The 24,177-nt window shown below is 42.1% G+C and overlaps 1 protein-coding gene across 2 annotated transcripts in view; it reads right to left on the bottom strand.

The window, feature by feature from the left end:
- The window catches only part of CNST (consortin, connexin sorting protein), a 113,296-nt gene extending 89,213 nt beyond the window's left edge, over positions 1-24,083 (bottom strand). The window contains exon 1 of one of the 2 annotated variants that reach the window (XM_059412569.1): positions 23,848-24,083. The gene's annotated coding sequence lies outside the window, so the exon portion shown is untranslated. Of the gene's footprint in view, positions 1-15,513; positions 15,590-23,847 lie in introns of those variants that run through there. The other variant, XM_059412570.1, reaches the window with a different exon arrangement.
- Between the last annotated feature and the right edge of the window lie 94 nt (positions 24,084-24,177).

The raw sequence follows: 24,177 nt of genomic DNA, 5'->3' as shown, positions 1-24,177 counted from the left end.
TGTAATCAGGGGCTTGAATTCATAATCAAAAGTCACAACATCCTGGAACGACTGGGAGGCTTAATTGGTTGAGCGAGAGAGTCTTGATTTCAGCTCAGGTTGTGATCCCACGGTCCTGGGACTGAGCCCCTTGTTGGGTTCCTTCTCAGTAGGGAGTCTGCTTCTAACTCTCGCTTTGCCCCTCCCCACTCTCACTCTCTCAAACAAATAAATCTTTAAAAGAATACTCACAATATCCAGTGGAAGTATTTCTTTCTTTACCTGTGTATAATTTAATACTTAATTTGTCTATTCAGCTTATTTCTGTGACTATCTTTTAGTTCCAGAAGGCACATAGAGTACTACCTAAAATGTCTTTAATTTTTTCATACAATCTTTTTCCATGTTTCTTATCCCACATTTTTAAAGTCAGAAAATGCTCATTCTTGGGCACCTGGGTGGCTCAGTTGGTCAAGCAACTGCCTTCTGCTCAGGTCATGATCCCAGAGTCCTGGGATCAAGCCCCACATCGGGTTCACTACTCAGTGGGGAGCCTGCTTCTCCCTCTCCCTCTGCCTGCTGCTCCCCCTACTTGTAGTCTCTCTCTGTCAAATAAATAAAAATCTTAAAAAAAGAAAAAATGTTCATTCTTTTAAATTTTGGGGAATCTAAATGTGCTGTTGTTTCTGTCGACTCTTACCCTTGGTGGATTATTTTAAATTTTGAGATTTCACAATTTTTTGTAATTTTTTAATTCTGCGCCTCTGCAGTGAGGGGCTTCATGGGTGGGAGTTTCATGTAGGCGGATTTAGGATCACTCGTTCCAGACTCTGCTTTTGCTTTTTCCAGGCCTCCCAGGTTGCGTTACCAGCCAGGGCCAGGTTTTTTTTTGTTTGGTTTGGTTTTGTTTTTAAAGGAACTTTTTTTTTTTCTTTATTTGACAGAGAGAGAGATCACAAGTAGGCAGAGAGGCAGACAGAGAGAGGAGGGAAGCAGGCTCCCCATTGAGCAGAGAGCCCGATGTGGGCTCAATCCCAGGACCCTGAGATCATGACCTGAGCCGAAGGCAGAGACTTTAACCCACTGAGCCACCCTGGCGCCCCTAGGGCCAGTTTTTATATTAATTCTCAGCTGATGAAAGCACTCATACGAACCTGAAACCTCAGGGTTAATAGACTTATGGTTACAATGTCTCAGGGAAATTGCTCCCTTCAGTATAATGTCAAGGCAGAAACAGAATAACTTCCCCCTTTCCTATCAGGCAGATTACTACCCCTACCCCCCCATCCATCAAGGGTCCTGGCTGTATGTGGAGCTCTCAGCACCAATGCCCTACTTGGGTTCCTTGGCTCAGTCTCGACAGATTCCTTTTCCATCCCCATGTGACAGTTAAAGCTCAAGCCCACTGCGGGCACCTGGGTGGCTCAGTCAGCTAATCATCCAACTTGATTTCAGCTCAGGTCTTAATCTCAGGGTCATGACTTCAAGCCCCACATTCAGCTCCATGCTGTGGGTGGAGACCACTTAAAAAAAAAAAAAAGGAAAATCAAGACCATTTGATAGCTGCCTCCACCCTATCCTCCTCAAAGAACTCTTGATAATATGTAATATTTATTGAACATTTAATGAATACTAGGTACTGTGTTCACACTTTACACCTTATTTCACTTCATTCTCATAGAAACTTTACTATTTTTCTCCTGTTATAGATGAGGAAACAAAGACTAAGCAACTGGCTCTAGTTTGTGCAGCAAGTAAGTAGCAGAACGGAGATCTGAACCCAGATCTATGTGAATTTGGAGTGTGCACTGTTAATTACCATACACAGCCACTTTTTTCTTCCTAGTGCCTAAGCTGGTGCTAAATGCAGGACAGTCTGTCAAGGGCTGTCTGCTGAATGAACACATTCTCCTTCAGCATGTGTCTGTTTTGGGAAAGCCTGAGAATCATCAAATATTGGCAGATTTCTAAGAGCAGATAAAATGCTGAATGGCACTTTCAGTCATTCTTTATACTCTAACTGCAATATTAAAATGCCTGTTTTGTTGACTTCTTGTGCAAATGAATTTTTTAGGGACAGCAAGACACATGCCATCATGTTCAGTAATTGTTTTAATTGTCACCATCACCAACAGGACAGAACCCCTCTGAAAAGAACCTACAAGCTAGCGGAGAGCACACACGCAAGACCTGGTAGGCAGCAAGACATGATTGATGAAATATTTAATAGGAAGAAGAAAGAGGAAAGAATAAAAGCTGACTGAGGCTCTGCAAAGTCAAAGGATGATAAATGTGCTCTTTCTGGTAACACCAATCCACTCCCAAAATCAGGGGTGGAAGGAAAGGCAGATGCTATTTTTTGTTAAAACAGATGTTATGGGGCGCCCTGGTGGCTCAGTTGGTTAAGCGTCTGCCTTTGGCTCAGGTCATGATCCCAGGGTCCTAGGATTGAGTCCCACATCCGGCTCCCTGTCCGGCCCAAAGCCTGCTTCTCCCTCTCCCACTCCCCCTGCTTGTGTTCCTTCTCTCACTGTTTCTCTGTCAAATGAATAAATAAAATCTTTAAAAAACAACAACAACAACAAAACAGATATTCTAGAGCAGACTTAAAAAACCCCCCACAAGACTCAAAAAAAATCTTTAGGTTCAAATACATGACATCCCAGAATGTTTGCTGTCAGCAGTCAGCACTGTAACAGAGCAGGAGAATAAATACAGACGTTTGCTCGGGGCTCACCCTGCCTCACGCGTACATTACCTCGCATCCTCACGATGCTTCTGTTGGGCAGTCACTATTAATGCCTCCAGCTTATGGGGAACAAACCCAGGCATGGATAGGTTAAACAACTCATCCGAAGCCGAACAGCAGTGGGAATTCGGGCTCGAACCTAGGCTAAGGCGCTCAAGAGTGCGCGAGGCCTCCCAGGGCTACGCAGATGGTGGAATCGGAGCAAGGCGCTGAGGATGAAGCCTTGAGACAAGTCAGGAGAAGGAGAGGAAATTGTGAGTCTTTATTATCTGGCCTGAGAAAAGTCCCGAGGTAGTTTGAGATACTCGGTGACAAATATTCTACATACACATCTTCAAAAACTTATTTAAATGAAATAAGCACTGTAGTTTAAAAAGTATCTAGTAGATACGGTCTTGTGTTGGCTTACTTATTGCTTCAGGATTTTCCATGAGTTATTTCATGCATGAAGATTATTCCCCGAGTGGAATTCAAGGGTCTGAAGCAAGACAATGTGTTACTTCTTGTGCCCTCCACAGAGACTGAGGTGCCCCACAGGTGTTTGTAAACCCTTGCTCTGCTGGACCAAAATACTAATGTCTCTCTTTTACTACCTCTTACCTAAGGAAAAAAATGCTCACATCACTTAAGATGATGTTTAGAATCTATTTAACAACAAAAAAAACCCAGAAATATTATCTGGTAGGAAACAGACATGGAGGAGAAACTCCAAACAGAGAGTATTTTTGTCTCTGAAGGATGAAATATGATAAGAACAAGTCAGCAAATTCCTAAAAGGAAGCATGAATTAGTAAAAACAGCAGCAACAAAAGGCAACAAAATTAAAGGGGCCTACTGTACTTTCTGACCTAGAAAAGTTGTAAGCCTGTAATTATAAACCCTTGCTGCTCATGTTATGCAAATTAAAGAAGAAAGGTTAAATATTCAAAGAAAACACAGAAGAACTGTTAATTTTTTTCTGAAGATAGAAATGGGACAGATGGAACCAGACCAACATCAAATTTATTTTAAAGCTTGTCTATTTTTTTCCTCTTCAACTACAATTTTACTAGAAAGGTTCACCTTCTCACACTCTTGACTGGCTTTCTATGAGGGAAAAAACATAAAGAGCATTCCCTGCCCACTTAAAAGGCAAAATGAGGGGCTACCTTTGTCTCAGGTAATGGTCCCAGGGACCTGGGATTGAGACCCGCGGCGGGCTCCCTGCTCGGCGGGAAGCCCGCTTCTCCCTCTCCCACTCCCCCGGCTTGTGTTCCCTCTCTCACTGTCTCTTTCTGTCAGATAAATGAAAAAAAAAACCTTAGATAGATAAATAAATGGCAACATGAAAATCTTTGAAACAGGGGACGCCTGGGTGGCTCAGTTGGTTAAGCAGCTGCCTTCGGCTCAGGTCATGATCCCAGCGTCCTGGGATGGCCCACATCAGGCTCCTTGCTCAGCGGGGAGCCTGCTTCTCCCTCTCCCTCTGCCTCTGCTGCCACTCTGCCTGCCTGTGCGCGCTCACTCTCTCTCTCTGGCAAATAAATAAATAAAATCTTTAAAAAAAAAAAGAAAGAAAAGAAAGAAAGAAAATCTTTGCAACAAATGGAATAAAACTGGTTCCAAGAAGAATCATGACTGGCCAGACTGAAATTAAGACATCATTTTATTAATAGGACTGTCCTGAAATTTTAAAGGTAAAAGACCACAAAATAATAAAAGTAACCTCAGAGATCCAAGTCGAAGAGGAGATATGCATATGAGGATTTGCATAATGAGGATAAAGTAGTGGGTGGAGGGGCGCCTGGGTGGCTCAGTGGGGTAAGCCTCCGCCTTCTGCTCAGGTCATGATCTGGGGTCCTGGGACCAAGGCCCGCATCAGGATCTCTGCTCAGCAGGGAGCCTGCTTCCCCCTCCTTCTCAGCCTGCCTCTCTGCCTACTTGTGATCTCTCTCTGTCAAATAAATAAATAAATCTTAAAAAAAAATATAGTGGATGAAGTACAGGATATCACCGAGACTACTGAGTTTGGAAATAACCTGACCCCACAGTTAGTTTAAAAATGACCCGAAGAAGGGTCAGAGGGTCTACAGAAAGAATTAGCAGAGGAGATAAGAGCACGAGACAGAAAGAAGGACTGTGGTGGGAGAGAAACTACAAAGTCACAAGAACAGTGTGGCAGGATTTCCTTGTGCTACTTAAGCCTTTATTTCGTATGAACTGCCAATTTTGAAAAGGTTTTAACCACAAAAACATTTGCACCTTAATTATTTCCTCAGGACATGCTTTTCTCTCTACTGAAAGGACAAGGTCCACTTCAGCAACCTTCAGAGAAGGCATTAACTTGGCAGTGTCCCACCAAAAAAGAGAGAGGGCAGGCTATTTTCTAAAAAGGTAAAAACCAAAATCAATCGTTTAAGCTTTTTGAAGTAAAAAAGTTACTTTGTTTCTTGTTAGAACAGGACTTCCAGGGGCACCTGGGTGGCTCAGTGGGTTAGGCCTCTGCCTTCGGTTTCGGTCATGATCTCAGGATCAAGCCCCGAACAGGGCTCTCTGCTTGGTGGAGAGCCTGCTTCCCCCCACCCCTGCCTACTTGTGATCTCTCCATCAGATAAATAAATAAAGTCTTTAAAAAAAAGAACAAGACTTCCTAATGTTTCCATGCTGGTGCTCCTCTGAATTCTGAAGACCATGTTTTCATGGCCTCCTAAAGGCAAAGTTAATGTCTTTTATGAACATAGTTTACTGAGTGCCTATGAAGTACATACCGCCAGGCAGAAGGGGAAAAGGGAACGGGATAAAAAAGGGTTAAAAAGAAAATCACAGGCCCAAAATGGCTTCACTTTGGCCAAGTTGCCAAACTGGGGCTCCATAAGCTCACCTGCCTGCAGTTACAACCCTCCCTAGAAATGCAGTCTTAACTGGTCGTCAGGAATGTTCTGGTCAGTGCTAAGAAGGCAATCTATCTCCCAAAGGAATTTGAGGTAATCCACTAATAATATCCTTACGTAAAAAAAAAAAAAAAAAAAAAAAACAAGACTTATGTCCCCCCAAAAAGGTGACCTCATCTGCAATAATCCTTTCTTCTGTGTATGACCTCCTTGTCCTGCTTTTTAAAGCCTTTCCCATCTGCGGAGCTTCCCTCGACTTGCGAGGTGCGGTGGTGCCTGATTCATGAGTCAGGTTAGAAAGCCGATTAGATTTTCAAATGTACTGGATTGAATTTTTTTAATCAAAGAATTAAGAAGTGTAATCTCCAGGACTACTCATTCTATTTGAGGAGACAGAGCACATGTACATGAAACAACAGTAAAAGACAAGCTGTTAGTAGCGACTGGGAGTCGGGGAAAAGAAGAAAGTGATAAAGCAGAAATAACATGGGGTTGCGAGTAGTGAAATCTGCATTCTAATCCAAGCCCTGTTCACAGCTTGTTTGAAAAGCTTGGGCAAGCCATCTCTCTGAGTCTTAATTTGCTCAGCAATAAAAACATGGGCCCCTTCAACTGTAACCCTTTATGCCATATTTTTCTTGAATGGTTTCACTTAAAAAACATAATAATAATTATGATGGTCCTTAAGCACTGACATGACATCTTATTTTTACTTATAATCCCAAATATGTTAAAACAGAATGTTTATGTGCTTATAACTCCAATATGACTATTAAACCAAAACAAATTTAAAAATTAATTTAAAAAACAATAAAATTAAAATAGCATCAATTTAATATGATGTTCACTGCTCTGTAAAAATTCGATTTCTGGTCACAACTTGAAAATGGTATTAACTGTGATGACCTTGAATAAGCTCATATTATTTTCTTGTAGCTCATCAAAATGAACATTCTAATAAGTTCACTTTATTCCTCTTTGCACTTCTCTGTATTTTATACATCTTATGTGATAAACATGCATTTTTTTCCAATTGAGTTTTTAAAAATCATAGCCTTGTTGAGATAAAACTCACATTTCTGTATAATTTACACATTTAAAATGTACAGTTCAACTGTTTTTGGTATATTCACAAAGGTGTGCAACTCTGTCACAAGAAATTTTAGAGTATTTCCTCATCACTCCAGAAAGGATCTCCCCACTCTCTCATAGGCATGCACCTAGTAAGAGTCACTTTACAGGGGTGCCTGGGTGGCTCAGTGGGTTAAAGCCTCTGCCTTCGGCTCAGGTCATGATCCCAGGGTCCTGGGATCGAGCCCCGAATCAGGCTCTCTGCTTGGCAGGGAGCCTGCTTCCCTTCCTCTCTCTGCCTGCCTCTCTGCCTACTTGTGATCTTGTCTGTCAAGTGAATAAATAATGAAAAATCTTTAAAAAAAAAAAAAGTCACTTTACATTCTGTCAGCTCCCTCTCCCACTTAACCACAAATCTACTTTGTCTCCATGGATTTGCCTATTCTAAATATTTCATATAAACGGAATCAGACAGTATGTGGTTTGGGCCTGGCTTATTTTGTTTGGTATAATGTTTTCAAGATACATCCATGTGGCAACATATTACCAATACCTCATTTCTTTTATTGCCAAAACATATTCCATTGTATCAACATAGCACATTTTATCCACTCCTCAGCTGACAGATATTTGAGCTGTTTCTACTTTTTGGCTACTGTGAGTAATACTGATATATTCATTCGGATACAAGACTTTTTCTTTCTTGAACACCTGTTTTCAATTCTTTTCAGTATATACCTAGAAGTGGAACTGCTGGGTCATATGCTAAGTTGATGTTTAAGTTACTGAGAAACCACATTTTTCACAGTTGTCACATCATTTTATATTCCTACCAGCAACGTGGAAGGGTTCCAATTTCTTCATCTCAAGTACAAAGAGTTATCTCATTGTGGTTTTTATTTGCATTTCCCTGATGGCTAGTGAGTATCTTTTCATGTGTTTACTGGCCACGTGCATATTTTTTTTGGAGAAAGTTCTATTCAGATACTTTGCCCATTTTTAAACTGGATTACTTGTCTTTTCATGGAATTGTAAGTTGTATTATTTTTATACTCAGAAAACATGTAGGGGTGCCTGACTGGCTCAGTCGGTACAGCATGTAACTCTTGACCTTGGAGTTGTAAGTTCAAGCCCTATGTTGGGTGTAGAGATTAGTTAAAAATAAAATCTCTTAGGGTGCCTGGGTGGCTCAGTGGGTTGAAGCCGCTGCCTTCGGCTCAGATCCTGATGCCAGGGTCCTGGAATCAAGCCCCAAATTGGGCTCTCTGATCAGCGGGGAGCCTGCTTCCCCCTCTTTCTCTGCCCACCTCTCTGCCTACTTGTGATCTCTGCCTGTCAAATAAATAAATAAAATATTTTTAAAAAATAAATAAATAAAATAAAATCTCTTAGGGTGCCTGGGTGGCTCAGTTGGTTAAGCAACTGCCTTCAGCTCAGGTCATGATCCTGGGGATCCCAGGATCAAGTCCGGCATCAGGCTCTAATCCCACATTGGGCTCCCTGCTGAGCAGGAATTCTGCTTCTCCCTCTGACTTTCCCCATCTTGTGCTCTCTTTCTCTCTCATTCTCTCCCTCTCAAATAAATAAAATCTTTTAAAAAAACTTTCAAAAAAAGAAAGAAAAAACTTTAAAAAGCCTTGAACATGTTAAATTTTTTTCTTTTTTATCACTAGGAATGTAATAGTTGATACAAAAAATGAGAGTTGTGTTAGTAAAGAAACCTTCCCCATTCCTGATAGACTCCTTTACTCACCTCTGGGGAGGTATACTGATTTAGTGTTTGGTAAATTTGGTAATTACTAAACTTGGTGGGTCAGTCACCTTCTTTCTTCCTCAAGTGAGCCTGCCGGCCAAGAACACTCTGCTGTGCTCTGTTGTTTTAGCCAGGCAGGCGCCTGGACATGAAAAGACATGGAGGAGATTAAGAATGAATCAAAATATTAGATAGATGGACAAGAAGGACAGGTGGGATAGGACAGGTACTTCAATACAGGTACAAAGGGGGCGCCTGGGTGGCTCAGTGGATTAAAGCCTCTGCCTTCAGCTCAGGTCATGATCCCAGGGTCCTGGGATCAAGCCCCGCATCCGGCTCTCTGCTTGGCGGGAAGCCTGCTTATCTTTCTCTCTCTGCCTGCCTTTCTGCCTACTTGTGATCTCTGTCTGTCAAATAAATAAGTAAAATCTTTAAAAAAAAAAAAATTACAGGTACAAAGACCAGGAGTTTTTAGAGAAAACTGACTGGCTGGCTGGGGAAAGCAAGAGGAGTAGCAGGAGGCCTCCTGAACTCATTACTGCCTGTATTTTAGCCCAAATCCCAACTCCCAAGCCTTGTTACCAGTCTCTCAGCAACCCATCTCTCTTTATTCCATACTAGTCTTTTATAAAATGTCTTCCCTAACTACAATGAGCAACTTATTTACCTCTAAAATGTACATGGATTTTTTTTTTAAAGATTTTTATTTATTTATTTGACAGACAGAGATCACAAGTAGGCAGAGAGGCAGGCAGAGAGAGAGAGGGAAGCAGGTTCCCCATTGGGCAGAGCCCAATGAAGGGCTCAATCCCAGGACCCCGGGATCATGATGTGAGCCAAGAGCAGAGACTTTTTTTTAAATTAATTTATTTATTTGAAAGACAGAGATCAGAAGCAGGCAGAGAGAGAGAGTGGAGGAAGCAGGCTGTCTGCCGAGCAGAGAGCCCGATACAGGGCTTGATCCCGGGACTCTGGGATTATGACATGAGCCAAAGGCAGAGGCTTTAACCCACTGAGCCACCCAGGCACCCCAAGGCTTTAACCCACTGAGCCATCCAGGCGCCCTAAAATGTACATGGATTTTTAAAAACAAGGTATGTAGTATTGGTAAGGGTTCAATGAAATACACATTGAAACAGGCCCCTCAGTCTGAATGTAAATTGGCACAATGTATCAGAAAACAACTTCACAACATGTAGCAAGAATATCAAAACAGTTAAGACCTAGTAGTTTTATTTCTGAAGATTGATGGGGAACGAAACACTCTGAATATCAACAAAAAAACAAAAAAAAAAAAAAAGAAGAAGGGGGGAGGGATCTTCTATGCACAAAGCTGGACGTAGAGGCTTCCTTTTAAAGTCTTATTTTGTTCCAGAAACTGTTCTGCATAATTCCATTCACATTACTTCAGTTAATCTTTGTAACTCCAATGAAGTATCATTTCCCCCATCTACACATGCAAAAACTAAGGGGAAAAGTGTTTCGATAGTTTGTGCAAGGTCTCTGTGGCAGTCAGTGACAAACGGGAAACAACCTAAATGTTCAATGACAGAGGAGCAACTCCCTCAGCCGTTTATACTCCAAGTGTTACAAAGTCACAAAATATGTACATTATGAATCTACGATACAATGACCGAAGTAGATTCTGAAACACATCACAGGATCTCAACTGTGTTCACACACTGCAGAGACTGAAAGTAAATACACAAAACTGTTACCAGTTCCTTTTCTTGGTCAATGGGAGTACAAGTGATTTTTTTTTTTTTTGGCACTTTTCTATATGTTGCATATTTAAAGATATGTTTTAACTTTTTTTTTGTTTGTTTCTATTTGACAGACAGAGAGAGAGATCACAAGTAGGCAGAGAGGCAGGCAGAGAGGGGGCAGGAAGCAGGCTCCCTGCTGAGCAGAGAGCCTGACTCGGGGCTCTATCCTAGGACCCTGAGATCATGACCTAAGCTGAAGGCAGAGGCTTAACCCACTGAGCCACCCAGGTGCCCTAAAGATATATTTTTATACTAAAAAAAAAATTTTTAAGTTGAATCACTAGGTGCCTGAGTGGCTCAGTCAGTTAAGTATCTGACTCTTGGTTTCAGCTCAGATCATGATCAGGGTTCTGGTATGAAGCCCTGCATAGGCTCCACACTCACTGGGGAGTCTGTTTGAGATCCTCTCACTCCCTCTCCCTCTGCCCCTCCCCCTGGCTCTACCTCATGTGCGTTCTCTCTCTCTAAAATAAATAAAATTTGGGGATCCTGGGTGGCTCAATGGGTTAAGCCTCTGCCTTCAGCTCAGGTCAGAGTCTCAGGGTCCTGGGAATAAGCCCTGCATCAGGTTCTCTGCTCAGCAGGGAGCCTGCTTACCCCTCTCCCTGCCTCTCTGCCTACTTGTTTTCTCTCTCTCTCTGTGTCAAATAAATTTTTTAAAAATCTTTAAGATAAATAAAATCTTAAAAAAGTAGAATCAAGAACATATTTTTAAAAAAACACTAATAATGCTACCATTAATCTAAATACTACTCTTTAGGGCATCTGGGTGGCTCAGTGGGTTAAGCCGCTGCCTTCGGCTCAGGTCATGATCTCAGGGTCCTGGGATCGAGTCCCGCATCGGGCTCTCTGCTCAGCAGGGAGCCTGCTTCCCTCTCTCTCTCTGCCTGCCTCTCCATCTACTTGTGATTTCTCTCTGTCAAATAAATAAATAAAATCTTTAAAAAAAAAAAATACTACTCTTTAAAAAGAAAATAATACAAGTAAATACAAGGTTATTACAAAAGTTTAGCAAATTTAAAACAAAACACACCATTTACTAAGTGCTTTCTGTATGCTACAGCCTATGGAAGGTAATCACTTTGACACACATTATCTCATATAATATATTGAGGGTTTTCTTCCTTTTGGGATGTGTGTTTATTCACCATCTCAGAAGACAGCCATTGCTTTTTTTGTTCTATTTTAGAACCATCAAAGAGTTGCCTGAAATATCTGCCAATAACCTAGAGAAACAGGAGTTCCTTCAAAGCCATTTTTCAAGGGCACAAAGTATAGACCTCTACTGAGGAACGTTACAGATCTTAGAAATGAACTCATCTCAACTGTTACAGAATCCATACCTGTGCGTTCACTAAATCCTAAGTCAAAAAGGTGGCATTTGAAATTTCGATAATATAAAAAAATAAAATTCTATACAATATTTACTGAATTTTTATAACTTATACTAAACAAGTTTTTCATGTATTTTTCTTTCCCTGTCTAGAAAACTAAAACAAATCTACATACAGCTGTTCATGACATTAAGAAATAAAATTATGTAAATATACTTAAGATGCATATTTTTCATCAAATATTTAGGTGAAAACTGATTTCCACTGTTTTTCTCACAGTATTTAGTATAATGTGGTTCACCTATGGGCTCAAACATTAGCCATTAACCTGACAGGACCTAATGCTGGGTTTGGATTTATACACAAGCCACTATATTTCAAAATTATTCACTAAAATGTGTATGAATGTTGTAATGTGTACATGCACTTGTATACTGTAGTGTGTAGGTTCATGTGGATTATCAGTAACATTAAGTAATGAACTCAACTAAGATAAAGAACATAATCCATACAGCACCAAACACAATTTTTTTTAAAGATTTTTATTTATTTGACAGACAGAGAGCACCAGTAGGCAGAGAGGCAGGCCGGGGTGGGGGGGGGGGGAGCAGGCTCCCCGCCGAAGCAGAGCCTGATGCGGGACTTGATTCCAGGACCCTGGGATCATGACCTGAGCCGAAGGCAGCAGCTTAACCCACTTAGCCACCCAGGAGCCCCATCCAACACAATTTTAACACTATTTTTAAATCACAAAACCTAAGACAGGAGTTCTCTAGCTTAGTTTCTATTCTGCTTTTGAACAAGAAGTAAAAACTCATTAATTCTGTCATTTCCAAAGTTACTAGGAAAATTTCAAAATGAGTTCAGGCCAACATATTTACTCTTAATTAAGGCTCTCACTGTCTCACATAGCCCTTTCTTTCTTTCTTTTATTTTTTTTTTAAAGATTTTATTTATTTATTTGACAGAGAGAAACCACAAGTAGCCAGAGACACAGGCAGAGAGAGAGGAGGAAGCAGGCTCCCCACAGAGCAGAGAGCCCGGATGTGGGGCTCCAACGCAGGACCCCGGGACCATGACCTAAGCCAAAGGCAGAGGCCCCAACCCACTGAGCCACCCAGGCATCCCTCTTTCTTTCTTTTAAAGATTTCATTTATTTATTTGACAGACAGAGATCACGAGCAGGCAGAGAGGCAGGCGGGGCGGGGGGGGGGGGGGGGGGAGGCTCCCCACTGAGGAGAGAGCCCAATGTGGGGCTCGATCCCAGGACCCTGGGATCATGTCCTGAGCTGAAGGCAGAGGCTTTAACCCACTGAGCCACCCAGGCGCCCCCTCACATAGCCCTTTCAATCCATCCTGCATATCAAAGGCAGATTTCTCTGCTGAAAAGGAGTATTTGGTGTTTTACAATAAAAAGAATGACTTGATACGTTTGTGGAATAAGTATTTCTTCATGTCTCAATGATCTCTGGTGACATCATACTGCCTGGCCAGTGCAGCCAGTATCACCAATTTTATATTGTTACTGGCACCAAAGCAATCTCTGCACCTCAGATGAGCCCCCAACATCTCCACAGGCCACTCCCAGCATCCCATGTTCCGGCCCTCAATATCTACTCCTCCGTACTGTCAACTGCTTTCTGCCGTCACCCCTCCCACCATTAGCCAGTTCAAGCACATCAAGAACTCCAGACTTGCGCATTTTTGTCTTGTTAATAGTGACATGTTGACTTATATCTAGAGCACACTGAAAGTTGGTAGAGAGGCAGGAAAAAAGACAGGTGTAAAAGTGAATATTCTTTCGGGGTGCCTTTGGTGGCTCAGTTGGTTAAGGTTAAGTGTCTACCTTCAGTGCAGCGTCCTGGGATCGAGTCCCGCATTGGGCTTCCTACTCAGGGGGGGAGTCTGCCTCTTCCTCTTCCTCTGCCCTTCTCCCCTGCTCTTGCTCTTTTGCTTGCTTGCTCTCCCCCAGATAAATAAAATCTTCTTTAAAAAAAAAGTGAATATGCTTTCTTTTAGTTATTCAAAAGAATGTATTTTGATGGGGTTTTAGGAAAAGATAGAATGCCAGGGCAAGGCAGTTTACTCTAGGTTACAAATTCTAAAAAGATAAACCAATAGAGAGAAAAAAAAAATGTCCTGGAGAAGGATACTTTAGGGTGCTTTAAAAGATTATTGGTAGAATAATAAATAAATCAATAAAAGATTATTGGTAGAATACGATTTTCCCCGAAGATGTTTTATTTCAGTGGTGAAGAGTCCCTGAAGAAAACTATATGATAAAAAGAACTACTACTAAATACACTCTAGTATAGCCTATGTCTGTGTACTCAAAATATACTTGTACTCACTTTCTTCCTGACAAATTCATCTGACATCTTAAGTAGCATGAGAGACCAATGGATTCTGACTCTAAATTAAAGCTTCTTATTAACTTCAACTATAGACAAAATACTAATTTTTGAATAACCATGTTTTCCTCAAGTTAAAATTTATCTACATTTTCTCTGTGGAGCATGATCACTTTTGCAATAGAGAAGGCAGGAGAGGAAAGAGGGAAGGAGTAGGGTTTATACTCCTCCCCCACTTCAAGTCTCTAATAAACCATGACCTGTTCTGACTTTTGAACTTTCCATAGAAGAACAGAAACCAAAAGGTGAGGTAAGGCAGAATAGGTTTTGGGGCATTATGGGTATCTTTCCACATATTCTGAGGAGCTAGAACAGAATGGAAACTCTACAGCAAAGGTTAGACAAAATACACAGTACTATACAAGTGTATAGCAGTTATAAGACAGACATTCTTAGAATATAAGAATCCATAAGTGTTCTTGGAACAGAATTTTTGCTCATGTTTTGCATGCATAGGAATATACTCTTTGAAGCTGTCAGGGAAGGCAAGCCATTTTAGCAAAGGTCAAAGCCATGTTGGGGTTCATTAGGGGATCCCTACATTTTCCCCAGGTAACAGCTGAAAAAGGACATAAAGCCAGTAGGCATCAAAATCCACAAAATTATAATTAAAAAAGAGGCCACTTGTGGGATGCCTGGGTGGCTCAGTTGGTTAAGCAGCTGCCTTCGGCTCAGGTCATGATCCCAGCGTCCTGGGATCGAGTCCCACATCAGGCTCCTTGCTCCGCAGGGAGCCTGCTTCTCCCTCTGACTCTTCCTTCCACTCTGTCTGCCTGTGCTCGCTCTCACTCACTCTCTCTCTGACAAATAAATAAATAAAATCTTTAAAAAAAAAAAAAAAGAGGCCACTTGGTATAATTAAAAACTATCTCCCAAATTAAATGTTCTTTTACTTTAGGTGAATGTTAAACATCTTTCTCTGGCTTGTGAAAATATGAGATTTGGTGGATAGAAGACCTAGGAGATCAATTTTTAAGCTGGAGTTCAGATCTAAGACTAAGAAGAGAAACCATTTTTTTCTCTCCTCATTCACCAAACCTGTATTATAGGATTTAAATAAGGAAGTCAAATGACCTTGTCGCTACTTGTAGCTCTTTGCATAGCTTTCCCAGTGCTACAGGCATAGCTCTAACTGGGATGGTAAAGAACTCCACAACAACAACACATTTTTTTTAACTACTGGAGCAAAAGCAAGTGGTTACTTTGTAAGGTGTTGAAGAAAATAAAGCCTGGTGACTGAATTTGGATTAAGAAGTCACAAATGAGTATAAAGCCTTTTCCAGGAAAAAAAAATTATGAAAAATTTCATAATTTACTGATCAGCATAGTTTCCACGAACTTTCACTCTTTTCTGAGTTGAACTTGAGGGAGGAAATCACAACTACTTTGGTATGAACCCTTTTAAGTCCTGAGTTAACTAAACCATCTTCATGCTCCACAAGCAGGGGAAAAAGAAAAACTGAAGGAAGTAATCTGACACAAAAGAAATAACTCCACTAGTTTCCAATAAATAAAATACATTTTCACAAAAATAAGTGCTCATAGGAGCGCCTGGGGTGGCTCAGTCATTAAGTGTCTACCTTTGGCTCAGGTCATGATTCCAGGGTCCTGGGATGGAGCCCAGTTTGAGCCCCACAGTGGGCCCCGTTCAGCAAGGGGTCTCCTTCTCCCTCTCCCACTCCTTCTGCTTGTGTTCCCTCTCTCCCTGTCAAGAAAATAAATAAAATCTTAAAAAAAAAAAAAGTTCTCATTGAAAAATCTTAAGCAATGTTTTTCAGTTCCTCTAAAAACGTTTTTGAGATATATTTGTACAGTTTTATTACCTGCAAAAAAGAAAAGTAGCAAGAAAAGCAATGTATGCATAAAAGTAAAATGTAAGTGGTATGCTCACAAACAACAGCATTCTGTATCTTATCATAAAGTTCACATATTTTAAGGAAATTATTTCAAAGTCTCTAGTATAAAAGATGCTTTAAAATATTAGTTTGCCTTCATTCTAATTAGAAAACCACAACCACTGAATGCACTGAATTTTCTAGATGCATTTAACAGAGGAAAAAAAACAGTAATTATTCAGCTAGGTAGCAGTCTTCCAGGAAAAACAGGGTAAGTATTCTCATAAGAGAATTTAGCAGATACAACAATTAGAAAATATTGCTAATTCCTAAAATCGCCTAAGTACTGTCATTTAAAATGTCAAAAGACCAAATGTCAATAAAGGCGACAGTGTTGCTTACTGCTTCAGCATTCTTCCTACAGTCAAACAGAAAAATAAACTTAATTTGTCAGTATTTTGACAGACACATTACTATCTTTCCTTTCCACATGGCTAATGATGACAGAAAAAGAGGAAGTTCTAAGAGAGGGCAGGGAGGAGCAGGGTGTTACTACTAAGTTTCTATCTCCAAATACTTCAGACAGCAGAATCTCACAACAGCGTTTGAAGAAAAGATTCTTCAAGATTCAGAAAAGTTTTACATGACGTTATCATGTTCAGACATGATTTTCCTTTTTCTTTTATTGAGGTATAATTGACCAGTGATATACTTCTTTAAAAATATTACAAATAAATTATTTCAAATGTGTGAAAAACAAAAGTATTCCCTGGTTAAAAGAAAATATAATTTCCCCCAAGGGAATGATTCCTAAATAAACAAAAGAGCCTGTATTTGTGTGAATCTTCAGGGACTCAGAGAGAATGCTCCACAACAGTAGCAAGACACAGACACAGTGAGTATGTGAGTAGAATTTCTCAATTAAAAAAAAAATCCATAGAGAGGCCACTTCAATCATTTAAGATCTTCTTTAAAAATTGAGAACTGCTGGTCAGTTGGTTAAGCGGCTGCCTTTGGCTCAGGTCATGATGCCGGCGTCATGGGACTGAGTCCCACATTGGGCTCCTTGCTCAGTGGGGAGCCTGCTTCTCCCTTTGCCTCTGCCATTCTGTCTGCCTGTGCTCACTCTCTCTCTCTCTGACAAAGGAGTGAAATCTTTGGGAGAAAAAAAAATTGAGGACTGCTGGGGCACCTGGGTGGCTCAGTCAGTTAAGCATCTGCCTTCGGCTCAGGTCATGATCCCAGAGTCCTGGGATCGAGCCCCATATGGGTTTTCTGCTAGGCGGGGAGCCTGCTTCTCCCTCTCCAGCTCCCCTATGCTTGTTGTGTTCCCTCTCTCAATATCTGTGTCATAAATAAATAAAAATCTTTAAAAAAAAAATAAAAATAAAAATAGAGAACTGCCAAACTCTCAATTACTTTTCCTCAAATTTAAAAAAAAAATTGCCAAACATGGATGGGACTGGAAGAGATTATGCTGAGTGAAATAAGTCAAGCAGACAGAGTCAATTATCATGTGGTTTCACTTATTTGTGGAGCATAACAAATAGCATAGAGGACAAGGGGAGATGGAGAGGAGAAGGGAGTTGAGGGAAATTGGAAGGGGAGGTGAACCATGAGAGACTATGGACTCTGAAAAGCAATCTGAGGGTTTTGAAGGGGTGGGGGGGGGGGAGGTTGGGGCACCAGGTGGTGGGTATTAGAGAGGGCACGGATTGCATGGAGCACTGGGTGTGGTACAAAAACAATGAATACTATTATGTGGAAAATAAATTTTAAAAATTAATTTTTAAAAAATTGCCAAGACTAATTTGTAGGAACAAAATACATTATCTTTTTTATTCCATTAAAATGGTGTCAATGGACAGTCATCTAGATTTAAATACAAATTAAAACACCACATTCTCCTACTATAATGTACATGTATGTCTCACCAAACAAGCACCATCCAATCACTTCTCCTTCCCCAAGTCTATCTCTGATACTTTAATATATGCCAGATCTACAATGACCAGACTTTACAAAGGAATTTTGTTTGCTGACCACATAATTTAAGATTTCTTTATGCCATAAAGGTTGGGGAGGGAGCATTTCTCTTAGATTATATTAAATATTAAATCTTTCAGGTGAATTTTGCCACCGAATTTTAATATTCAATGTAGATGTAAACAGTGCAAATAAAGTTGTATTTAGGGAAGTTTAACAAGATATACAAGTCTAGGGGCTCCTGGGTGGCTCAGTTGGTTAAGCACGTGACTTCTGAGTTCAGTTCAGGTCATGATCTTGAGGTCCTGAAATGGTGTCCCATGTCTGGCTCCAAGCTGGCCATGGCACCTGCTTGGGATTCTCTTACCCTCTGGCCCTCCCCTTGCTCTTGCTCTCTCTAAAAAACTTTTTTTTAAAAACTTAAAAAAAAAAAAAAAAGGGGGTGCCTGGGTTAAGCCTCTGCCTTTGGCTTAGGTCATGATCTCAGGGTCCTGGGATCGAGCCCCACATCGGGCTCTTTGATCGGCAGGGAGCCTGCTTCTCCTCTCTCTCTGCCTGTCTCTCTGCCTGCTTGTGATCTCTCTCTCTCTCTCTCTCTGTGTGTCAAGTAAATAAATAAAATTTAAAAAAAAAAAAATTAGGGGCGCCTGGGTGGCTCAGTGGGTTAAGCCGCTGCCTTCGGCTCGGGTCATGATCTCAGGGTCCTGGGATCGAGTCCCGCATGGGGCTCTCTGCTCAGCAGGGAGCCTGCTTCCTCCTCTCTCTCTCTCTCTGCCTGCCTCTCCGACTACTTGTGATTTCTCTCTGTCAAATAAATAAATAAAATCTTTAAAAAAAAAATTGGGGTGCCTGGGTGGCTCAGTGGTTTAAGCCTCTGCCTTCAGCTCAGGTCATGATCTCAGGGTCCTGGCATCGAGCCCCACATCGGGCTCTCTGCTCAGTGGGGAGCCTGCTTCCCCCTCTCTCTCTGCCTGCCTCTCTGCCTACTTGTGATCTCTCTCTATCAAATAAATAAATAAAAATATTTCAAAGAAAAAAAATAAATAAATAATTTAAAAAAGAATATATAAGTCGAGATAGGAATAATGATGGGTCCCATTGATCCCACTGAAATCAGTTAGCTGCAGGATTAGTTTTCCAATAGAGTTATCTTTCACTTTTTTTTTTTTTTTAAAGATTTTTATTTATTTATTTGACAGAGAGAAATCACAAGTAGGCAGAGAGGCAGGCAGAGAGAGAGAGAGGAGGAAGCAAAGTAGGCTCCCCACTGAGCAGAGAGCCCGATTCGGGACTCGATCCCAGGACCCTGAGATCATGACCTGAGCCGAAGGCAGTGGCTTAACCACTGAGCCACCCAGGCGCCCTATCTTTCACTTTTAACATAGCTGAACAAGAGATGGTTCCATGTCAATCACCCCATTGCAAAAACAACTTAAAGCACATACCTAGCCAGCACGTCATTAGTTTTCTATAAAAAGTGCAATATATTTCCCTCAGGTCATGATCCCCCAATCGTGGAATTGAGCCTTGCCTTGGGGTCCCTGCTTAGTGGGGAGTCTACTTCTCCCCTCTCTCCCCAGTTCTCTCTCTCTCTCGAATATATAAAATCTTTTTTTGTTTTTAAATAGTGCCATATTTCCTTTTAAATTTATCTAAACCACCACACGCACATTGTTTGCTAGTAATCAGGCTCCCAGCCTTTTAGTGCCAAAAATTAAACCCCTTCTTTCTGAATTTGGCTGATAAGATTTTCTCTTTCCTTTGACAAGCAATGCCATCATAGAGAGGAGCACATTTACAAAATTCTAAGCCACATCTGAAACTGATTCAGAAAATAAGTCTACAAAAGTAGGAACTCTACCTGTTCACAGTAAAGGTCAATCTTCCTGTAGGTCTTCAAGTTCTCCCTTCTTCACAGCCACAAGTAAAGTAAACAGAGACTCACACAAGCCTTGATACACTGTTGACATGAAAACCTCAACAACTGTAACAATGACAGCCCAGGAAATGACTGAGCATTCGAATCATCTTACCACTCTCAGGAAACATGCACCTGTTCATCCTCCTCAGTGTGAATACAGTCAACACTAAGAGGAAGAGACTTCTTGGAACCTTCTTCCTGCCACACGAACTTCTCAGTTTGAATATCACAGCACCTTAGGAAATGGAGTTTTAAACTTACCCCCTAGATTTACTCCAAACTCTCAGAGTAGGAAGACATCTTAAAAATTACACAGTTGGGGGGCGCCTGGGTGGCTCGGTGGGTTAGGCCTCTGCCTTCGGCTCAGGTCATGATCCCAGGGTCCTGGGATCAAGCCCTGCATCGGGCTCTCTGCTCAGCGGGAAGACTGCTTCCTCCTCTCTCTCTCTGCCTGCCTCTCTGCCTACTGCCTACTTGTGATCTCTCTCTCTGAAAAATAAATAAATAAAATCTTGAAAAAAAAAAATTACACAGTTGGGGTGCCTGGGTGGCTCAGTGGGTTAAGACTCTGCCTTTGGCTTAAGCCATGGTCTCAGCGTCCTGGGATCAAGCCCCACATTGGGCTCTATGCTCAGCAAGGAGCCTGCTACCCCCTTTCTCTCTGCCTGCCTCTCTGCCTACTTGTGATCTCTGTCAAATAAATAAATAAAATCTTTTCCTAAAAAAATCTTTTTAAAAAAATTATACAGTTATCCTATAGCTATGTGCTGCTCAGTAAAGTCCTAGCCATTTGCTATGTACATGTAGTTACTAAGCACTTGAAATGTGGCTGGTCTGAATTCAAATGTACTCTAAGTATAAAAAACAGATTTTGTGGATGAAGCATGAGAGAATGCAAAATATCTCATTATTACCAAATTGATTACATCTAAAAGTATATGGATTAAATAAAATGTATTATTAATTTCACCTTTTTAAAAACGATTATTTATTTATTTATTTGACAGACAGAGATCACATGTAGGCAGAGAGACAGGAAGGGAAGCCGGCTCCCTGCCAAGCAAAGAACCCGATGCGGGGCTCAATCCCAGAACCCTGGGATCATGACCTAAGCCGAAGGCAGAGGCTTTAACCCACTGAGCCACCCAGGCGCCCCTTAATTTCACTTTTTAATTTGTTATTTTTTATTTAGGAGACTTTACATTGCTCATATGGCTTGCATTTACAGTTGGATTGTTACAGACCTACAGTCTCTATAGCAATGCTTATAAATTCACACCTTTATTTTTTATTTTTTAATTTTTTTTTAAAGATCTCATTTATTTATTTGACAGAGGTCACAAGCAGGCAAGAGAGGCCACAGAGAGAGAGTGAGAAGCAGGCTCCCTGCTGAGCAGAGAGCCCGATGTAGGGCTCAATCCCAAGACCCTGGGACTATGACCTGAGAGGAAGGCAGAGGCTTTAACCCACTGAGGCTTTAACCAACTGAGCCACCCAGACGACCCTAGACTCACACCTTTAGTTGTGATAGCAAACATGAGCTATCACTTGACATTTCCCAATCACGACTGCCATTTAAAAGCCAAAAGAAGGGGCGCCTGAGTGGCTCAGTTGGTTAAGCAACTGCCTTTGGCTAGGTCATGATCCTGAAGTCCCGGATCGAGTACTGCATCAGGCTCCCTGCTCAGCAGGCAGTCTGCTTCTCCCTCTGACCGTCTTTCATGCTCACTCACTGTCTCTCTCTCAAATAAATAAGTAAAATCTGAAAAATAAGTAAATAGGGTGCCTAGGTGGCTCAGTTGGTTGGGCGGCTGCCTTCAGCTCAAGTCATGACTCTAGAGTTCTGGGATCCAGTCCCGCCATCAGGTGCCCAGCCCCACAGGTAGTCGGCTTCTCCCTCAGACCCTCACCTCGCTCATGCTCTTTCTCACTGTCTCTCTCCCAAATATATAAAATCTTTAAATAAATAAAAGCCAAAAGAAGGGTGCCTGGGTGGCTCATCAGCTGGGCTCCAAATTTTATTTTTGGATCAGGTCATAATCTTGGAGTTGTGAGGGTAGAGACCCATGTGGGGCTCCCCGCTCAGCGGGGAGTCCACTTCTTTTCCTGTCTTTCTCCCTGTGCTCTACCCACCATGCGCCCTCTAAAATAAATAATCTTTGAATAAATAATAAAAATAAAAGCCAAAAGAAAAAGCAGCAATTCTTTTCTGGATCCATTGATATTATAATAAAAATAACTTAAGAACAATGTAAAAATAGAATCACTTTGCCCTAACACCATTTTAAAGAAATATTACTTGACTTCGAAAAGGCAAAAATAGCACAGGATGCAGAAATTACATCTCTTAAGAAAATAAGGTGGGAAATACACAAACCAAGTGTTTCTAATAACGTGGATCAGAATGTTGATCACATCTTTAAAGTGAAATTAACATTTCTTTCATTTCCAGGACCTAGGGCCCCAGAAAGCTATATAAAATCTTATCTTTATTATTCAAGCACCCTCAACCACAACCAACCACTAACGTTATAAAAAGGAAATACAACTTAATTCTCTTGTCCAAAACTAGGGAGGAAAAAAGGAGAAGAAGAAATAAAGGAAAGAAAAAAAACATAGCTCAAAAGCAAAATAAGAAACATCAATTTCTCTAGGGCTAGATGGGCTACCTTTAGTCCACAAACCATATGGAATAAGAAAACATATTTAAAAACAAATAACTTGCACCGTGATTTTTTAAAAGAGTATTTTAAACGTGAGAAACAACACATTTCTAGAAGCAAACCCTTTATTCTTTTAGCATGACATATTTCTTCTTTATTTAATTTAAAAGTACTCAGGCCTCCAGGGCTTTTGAGGAAAAAAATTACTGTATTTCTGAATCTATGAAAATATTTTTTAAAAGAGTAGAGGCGAGAGCTCTTTAAAGAATGGAGGGGGTGGGGCGCCTGGGTGGCTCAGTGGGTTAAGCCTCTGCCTTCCGCTCAGGGTCTTGGGATCCCAGGGTCCTGGGATCGAGCCCCGCATCCGCTCTCTGCTCAGCAGGGAGCCTGCTTCCCCCTCTCTCTCCCTGCCTCTCAGTCTGCTTGTGATCTCTCTCTCTGTCAAATAAATTAATCAAATCTTAAAAAAGAAAGAAAGAATGGAGAGGAAAAGCTTTCTCAGGTGTCCAGAGGATCCAAGAGTCACTTCTAGAAAACTGTCAATGGGGAAACGTATAAAAAAAAGAATTTGAGGAAATTTGGACTAAGGAGTCCCCAAGGCTTCCGCAACAGTTGCTGAAACACTTTCTAAGGTGTCCTAGCAAATTTATAATCCCCAGAAGGCCACACATATTTGCCTGTCCGTTTCTTTATCCATTTTGAGATTCATCAGCTGAGTATAATCTTCAGACTTCAATTCGCCAGGTGATACATTCCTTAGAAACCTTTTCCTCGTGCATATAAATACCAAGCTCAATTACGCTCCCAGTCGAGTAAGCAGAAAGGATTGCACATATTTTAATGGGGGTGTTGATTGGCTGCAGCTTCCTGCCCTGGTGTAAAGAGTAATGGGCAAATCTCTGTCTGAGTATAATCCCTAAACCCCGGAATCACGCAAAACGAATCGAGTCTCCTAACATTGCCCAACCGGTGAAAAGATTGCCAAAATGTCCATTAGAGCGCCCTATTTTTGGAGGCTTTGGAATGGGTCTTCAAAACGGCACGCCACAGTACGCCTGTGAGTAAGTTTACCCAGGGATCAAAATAAGCATCCTGAGGTCGCAACCCTTCCCAGCTTACGAAGGGATTTAACGCTTTTAAACCCTGATTTTTATAAAAGCCTTAACTTTAAATCTGTTCAACCCGCAAATTAAAAATAAAGACTAAGGGAGATCCCGGCCCAGAGGGAGGTACGGATGGGAGACCCCGGGCGGTTCTCGGGGGCGGCGGAGGACACAGGACGGTCCCCGGGGTGGGGAGCCGGGGCAGCGGCGGGGGGCGAGCGCCGCACAGACGGCGGGCTGCAGCCACCGGAGGCGCGCGGGCAAGCGCGGAGGGCGCCGGGCAGCCCCGCGCCGGGAGCGCAGCCGCTGCGCGGGGCGCCGGGGGAGGAGCCACGGGGTCCCGGGGGGTTTCCCGCGGCGGCCGCCCGCCGGCCGGCGCCCCGCATCCCGCTCTTCCTCTCCTCACCTGGGAGTCGGAGGCGAACGCAGGGCTACGGCTGGACGCCGGGTCTGTTTCCAGCCCCGCTCGCTGACATGGCGGCCGAAGAGCTGTCACAGAGCCTGCTCGGGTCTCCCGCCGCTCGGGTGGAGGAGACACCTCTTGCCTTCCCGCCCCGCCTCCCTCTGCGCACCCTTCCCCGCTGGCCGGCTGGCGGCGGGCGGCCCGCGACCGCGGAGCATAGAGCTCGAGCGGCTAGAGAGGAAGCGTAGGGGGACGGACTACCATAGAGTGCCAGCCCAGCCACAACCCGGATGGTCCGTCTCTCTCTTCGTCCGTCCACTCACAGTCCCCGGG

Source organism: Mustela nigripes, chromosome 10, assembly GCF_022355385.1.
Source record: "Mustela nigripes isolate SB6536 chromosome 10, MUSNIG.SB6536, whole genome shotgun sequence".
NCBI lineage: Eukaryota > Metazoa > Chordata > Mammalia > Carnivora > Mustelidae > Mustela > Mustela nigripes.
Note: the sequence above shows the minus strand (reverse complement) of the source record. Positions and strands in the feature narration are given on the sequence as shown.